Source organism: Ovis canadensis, chromosome 3, assembly GCF_042477335.2.
Source record: "Ovis canadensis isolate MfBH-ARS-UI-01 breed Bighorn chromosome 3, ARS-UI_OviCan_v2, whole genome shotgun sequence".
Taxonomy (NCBI): Eukaryota; Metazoa; Chordata; class Mammalia; order Artiodactyla; family Bovidae; genus Ovis; species Ovis canadensis.
In genome coordinates, this window is record NC_091247.1 from 61,202,501 (window position 1) to 61,208,366 (window position 5,866).

The 5,866-nt window shown below is 44.9% G+C and overlaps 2 pseudogenes; both read right to left on the reverse strand.

Moving 5' to 3' along the window:
- Positions 1-1,824: 1,824 nt before the first annotated feature.
- Positions 1,825-3,443, reverse strand: LOC138436259 (E3 ubiquitin-protein ligase makorin-1 pseudogene; annotated as a pseudogene).
- Positions 3,444-4,951: 1,508 nt separating this feature from the next.
- LOC138438116 (large ribosomal subunit protein uL6 pseudogene) lies at positions 4,952-5,552 on the reverse strand (annotated as a pseudogene).
- Between the last annotated feature and the right edge of the window lie 314 nt (positions 5,553-5,866).

The window sequence follows — 5,866 nt, forward strand, 5'->3', positions numbered from 1 at the left end:
CTCTGTGTGTTGGTGATGGACAGGGAGGCCTGGTGTGCTGCAGTCCATGGGGTCACAAAGAGTCGGACACGACTGAGCAACTGAACTGAACTGAAATATTGTCGTATCTTCTGGAAGAACTGACCCCTTTTGCCATTGTAATCCCTCTGTCTAAGCTGATAATTTTCTTTCTTTGCTCTGAAGTCCACTCTGTCTTAAACTGAGTTGCCCACTCCTCTTTCTTTCACTTAGTGTGGCATGTTTTTCTCTGTTCCTTTCCTTTTTGGGGGCAGCGGGGGGGAGGGTTAGAAATTGTTTTATTTGGGAAAAGTGCCTCTTACAAAAGGGTAGCTGCAAAATACAAAGACCTCTGCAACAATTACTGTTTTTATTTTTTTGTCTTAACATGAAAATAATGAATGATATCCGAGGCATCAGAGCAGTAGATGGACACATCCGGGGCACCTCCAAGTTATTTTTGGGAAAGAGAGCAACAAAATGCAAAGCTAAAATTTCTGATCGAGGGATTCTCCTAATATTTTAACATTAGCTTATCTTGTGGATTACCACCCTCTGTTTTCCCTTTTAGTGGAAAAGCCTGACTTACTATACTGCCAACCAATGACTCCACTACAGGAAACACCTTAGAACATAGATTTGAATCACACTGTCTTGCAGAAAAGGTTGGGGATGGAATGAGGCAAATATCCACAAAAAAAGGAACACAAAAAACAGAGAAGAAACCCTCAAATGAGGACAAAGGTTTGTCAAAAAGTGCTTGGACTGGGAAGTCTTGGAGATCAGACAACATTAAACACAACTGTGGACCCAAGCCCTAGGTTGTATTAATACGTGGGATAAGCAGATAGTTTTACACTTCGATGGCTAAGCCCGTTTCTCTATTTATACAGAAAAAGCTAGCTCTGCTCTATTAACAGCTACCAATAAACTGCTTTGTTCTTTAAGATCTATTTGCCCCATGAGGCTGAAACCACTAAACCGAGATTTTTCACTAAGGCTACAAACACTGTGCCTATGCAAGAATGGGAAGCTTGTCATGCAGTCACACTCGCACATCCCAAGTCCATCAGCCTCAGGGAGTCAGTTTCCAACTCTGCGTTATTTTCTTCCACTCCCGTCTTTTATACGTGTTCTTTTACAATTTTCCTATCACTATAGACAAGGTAGAAATCTCAAATACATTCACACCTGGTTCTGGTTACCCAGTAGTATTACTTGTGTGCAATGAAACAAGAGACCAAAACCACAGGGCGAGTGCGCAGAGGTGGGGGGGGGGTGTGAGGAGTTGGGGGGTGGGGAGTGGAAGACAGGACAGGGACCAGACAGAAAACACAGATGTGCTGATTTCATCAGAAACCAAGTACCCACCTCCCAAGTTTAGAGCAGAAGGTGGCTCCTTGGTACAGTTCAGATCCTTCACCCATCTCCCTGATTCCTGGACCCCCAAAGCAGGGGCCATTGCTGTTACTTCTGAACCCGGGGTCCTCAACAATGAGTCCTGGAAATCTAGAAACACTCCCCTCGAACTATGTGGATCTGGTGGAAAACAGGAAGGGACAAACCTACACTGTCTAGACAGTTAATTTCATGTTACAAAAGAACTAACTTTCAGATTTATTTTTGTAACTTTTTTAAACAGAGAAAACAACATACTCTTTGGGGAAGGGTGAGGGGTTGAGAAGACAGGCCCTGGGTAAAAATGACTACTACAGCACCTGGGGTTGAGAGGCCTGCCTAGGAGAGCGGCCCGGGCATGGCCACCGCCCCGGGAGACCCACTACTGTCTGAGGCTCGGCGGATTGGTTCATGCACCCCGCTGAGCTGCTATAGATCCAAGTCATAAAAATCTTCCAGCTCATTGTGAAACAAGTGCCACTCATCTTCAGAGTCTGTCAGGTCATTGTCCCCCCCTGCAGCTAAAACCATAAGCAACATCTCGCCCAGCTCGAAGGTGACAACCTCCTCTTTGTTGTCAAAAGTGTTGCCGTTCTAGTTCCTCGATGAGCTCCCAGAAGCGGTTCCTTTGTTGGGTCCGGTATCTGCTTGCTGTTCCCACTTTCTGTCTCTGTGACTCCTCTCTATGGCCATCAGGGTGCTGCTGCTGCTGCTAAGTTGCGTCAGTCGTGTCCGACTCTGTGAGACCCCATAGACGGCAGCCCACCAGGCTCCTCTGTCCCTGGGATTCTCCAGGCAAGAATACTGGAGTGGGTTGCCATTTCCTTCTCCACATCATGGTACACATGCTTGTAAAAACAGTTCCCTCCAAATGGGCAGCTCCCACGGCCTTCATCAAAATACCTGCCCACCTTGTTGCTCATTGCCTCCTTGAATTTCTGAATGAGTTTCTGCTTCTCTTCTTTCTCCTCCACCCAGTACTCACTTGGAATGACAAAGTTAGACGTGATGCAGCATTCTGGGCAGGACTTTATGATCTTGCTTTCAAATTGCTTAGCACTCCTCCACTTGCAAATACACTTGAGACAGTAGGTGTGGCTGCAGTTGGAGAGGATCCCGAAGTGGCACTCTCTGGGGTTGGCTTTTTTGTAGACTACCTCCATGCAGATGCCACACACCATGTCCTTGCTGTGCTGCACCGTGAACAAGAGCTCCATGTCCTTCTTGTTGGCCTTGATGCAGGATTTTATATGCTGTGACCTCTGGGCAGCATCCACAGGATGGAGGTCCTGCAGCTCACACATATCACACGCGTCTCCTTGCAGATAACCGCAGTTCTCCCCATGGTGGCAATCCCCCACCGTGGCATAGGGCGAGAGCTGCTTCTTGGTCTCCACTGCACTTTGCTCCTTCTCCAAGTCTTCCTTGGTCACTGAGCCCTGCAGGGGGGCTTCAGTGGAGGAAGGGGCAGTCCGGCCACAATAGGGCTGCTCTGGAACAAACTCAACGGTGTTCACTCAGTCTTCTGAACCAGTTCCTACAGTTGCAAAATTTGAATTTTTTGACTCACTCTTGCCCATATTCATTTTAGTGGTTGGTCCAACTGATGCAAGACTCCAGGAAGCAGCAAGGGATGACTTTGAAGTTAGATCTGTAGCAGTTGCTTCTTCCTGTTTCAGTGGCTTGCTATGTTCACGTCTGGAGTTGTCTCTGTAAATACAGTACCCTCACTGAAAATACTTACGCACTATACCATATGGACTATTAGAGAGGTCTTGTGAGTAATGACAGTTGTCTACTTCCTTACAAACCCCATGCGTGAAATACCATCTGGGTTTCTGGTTGGTTTGTCGTGCCTTTTGTCTCGCAGGCTTTTAGTGATATCCCTCCTTTGCAGCCCATCTCTGCATCTGCAGTTGATCTGCTTAGCCCAGCCATTGTCACTGCCTGCTCCTTTACCTTTAATCCAGCTGTGTTTTCATACTCAGTATTGCAGGTTTAGAATTTAGCTGTATACTCACCTTTACCAGTGGGTTTTACATTTTCATGTTAGTAATTAGCATCTGCTCACTTCAGCTTGAAGAACTCTTTCCAACGCTTCTTGTGAAGCAGGACTAGTGGTGATGAACTCCCTCAGCTTTTGTTTGTCTGGGAAAGTCTTTCTTTCTCCTTTTTTCTGAAGTACACATCTTCTGGGTAAAGTATTCTTGGTTGGACCTTCTTCCCTTTCTGCATTTTGAGTATGTTATTTTGCCGTCTCCAGGTTGCAGAGTTTCAGCTGAGAAATCTAATTGGAGCCTTATCACATTTTCCTTACATATGAGGAATTTTTCTTTTGCTGCTTCTAAAATTCTTTGATTTTTATTAATGCTCCCTTGCCCCTGCCATGCATGCTCAGTCGTGTCTGACTTTTTGTGACTCCATGAACTACAGCCCACAAGGCTCCTCTGTCCATGGGATTTCCCAGACAAGAATACTAGAGTGGATTACCATTTCCTTCTCCAAGGGATCTTACCAACCCAGGGATTGAACCTGAGTCTCCTGCATTGGCAGGTGGATTCTTTACCACTGAGTCATCTGGGAATCCAGTGCTATCTTGAAATAGACTTTTTTTGGGAACTATGAATTTCATGAACTTGAATGTCCAAATCTCTCCACGGGTTTGGGAAGTTGGCACCCCACTCCAGTACTCTTGCCTGGAAAATCCCATGGATGGAGGAGCCTGGTAGGCTGAAGTCCATGGGGTCACTGAGAGTTGGACACGACTCAGTGACTTCACTTTGACTTTTCACTTTCATGCATTGGAGAAGGAAATGGCAACCCACTCCAGTGTTCTTGCCTGGAGAATCCCAGGGACAGCAGAGCCTGGTGGGCTGCCGTTTATGGGGTCGCACAGAGTCGGACACGACTGAAGTGACTTAGCAAGAATTAATATTTTAAATAAGCTTCCTGTCTTCTCTTTCTGGGACTTCAGTAACTGAGACTGTTTCTTTTAATTGTCTCCCATGGTTCATGTATACTTTCTTCTGCCTCTGCCCATTCTTTTATTTCCTTTGTTTTCTTCTGAATGGATAATTTCCAGTGACCTGTTTTTGACTTCTCAAGGTTTTTTTCTTCTACTTGATCAGGTCTGCTGTTGCTCCCTAGGGCATTTTTTCACTTTATTCCCTGTAGTTTCCAAGCTCCAGAATTTCTGTTTACTTCTTTTTTATAATTTCTATCTTTCAGTTAAGTATCTCATTTTGTGTGTGTATCAACTCCTTGATTTTGGACTGTCTTTTTGAGTTTTCTTGTAGCACCCCGAGCTTTCTTAAAACAACTATTTTAAATTATTTATCTGGCAAGTCACAGATCTCCGTTTCCTTAGGATTGTGTTTCTTTGGTGGTGTCATGTTTCCTTGTTTTTCCTTGCTCCTTGAATTCTGTGTTGCTGTCTTTGCATTTGTTTTTTATTTTTTTTCTCAAATCAAGAGTTTTTATTGTCTCTTTAAAAGATCACAACTGAGTCCATAGAACCATCTGCTATCTTGTTGTTTCTACAGCAGGATCACTGAGATCTTATTCATCAGCCTGCTGAACTGTTCCTTTTTCAGAAACATAGATACCATTCAAAAATTTTCTGATATCCTTGTTTTTAACTGTGGTGGCTTGCTGAATCAAAGCAGCTGAATTTGACACAAGTTCAGCATCATTTCCTTCAAGAATCAACTCATCTTTCTGGGCTTGAGACACTGAACAGACATCATCTGGCCTCATTCAAACCCTGCGTATGTATTTTTCACCCCCCAAATTTTGGATTTCCACAAGAGAACCATTCTCCTGAATAACAACGTTGATGGGGAAGTGGGCATACACTGACCTCATCTTGTAACGGAAGCCCAGTGTAACACCCTTGATCATGCTCTGTACGTGACTACAGACTGTGCAAACAGTGGCCAGTTCCTTTCTGTTTCCCCACCATTTGTCAACACGGAGCCTCTTTTTCTTTCCAAGGAGACTGAGTTCTACATTGATGTGACTGAAGTCCCTCCGCAGGGTGCCTCTGGGGCCCTTCACAATAACTGTCCGTCCCTTCAAGTTAATGTCGACATTTTCTGGGATGTCAACAGTCTGATTGCTGAGAATGGTCTTCATTCTCACAGTAGATGCAGCAAAAAGAGCTGTCTTTGCCTTTGAAGAGTCACCTCCTCGTCTCTACTCACTGGCTTCAGAAGACTAACACCTTCCATCAGTTTTGCTCAGGATTCTGAGATTTCTCAGTCTTTTCTATGGATATCCTTGCTTCACACTTCTTGTTTCCTTTTCGAGGGAATTCTTAGAATTGTATTCTTTGGGCTTTCCAGGTGACATAGTGGTAAAGAACCTGCCTGCCAGTGCAGGAGACCTGGGTTCAATCTCTGGGTGGGGAAGCTCCCTTGGAGAAGGAAATGGCAACCCAATCCAGGATTCTTGCTTGGGAAATCCTGTGGAC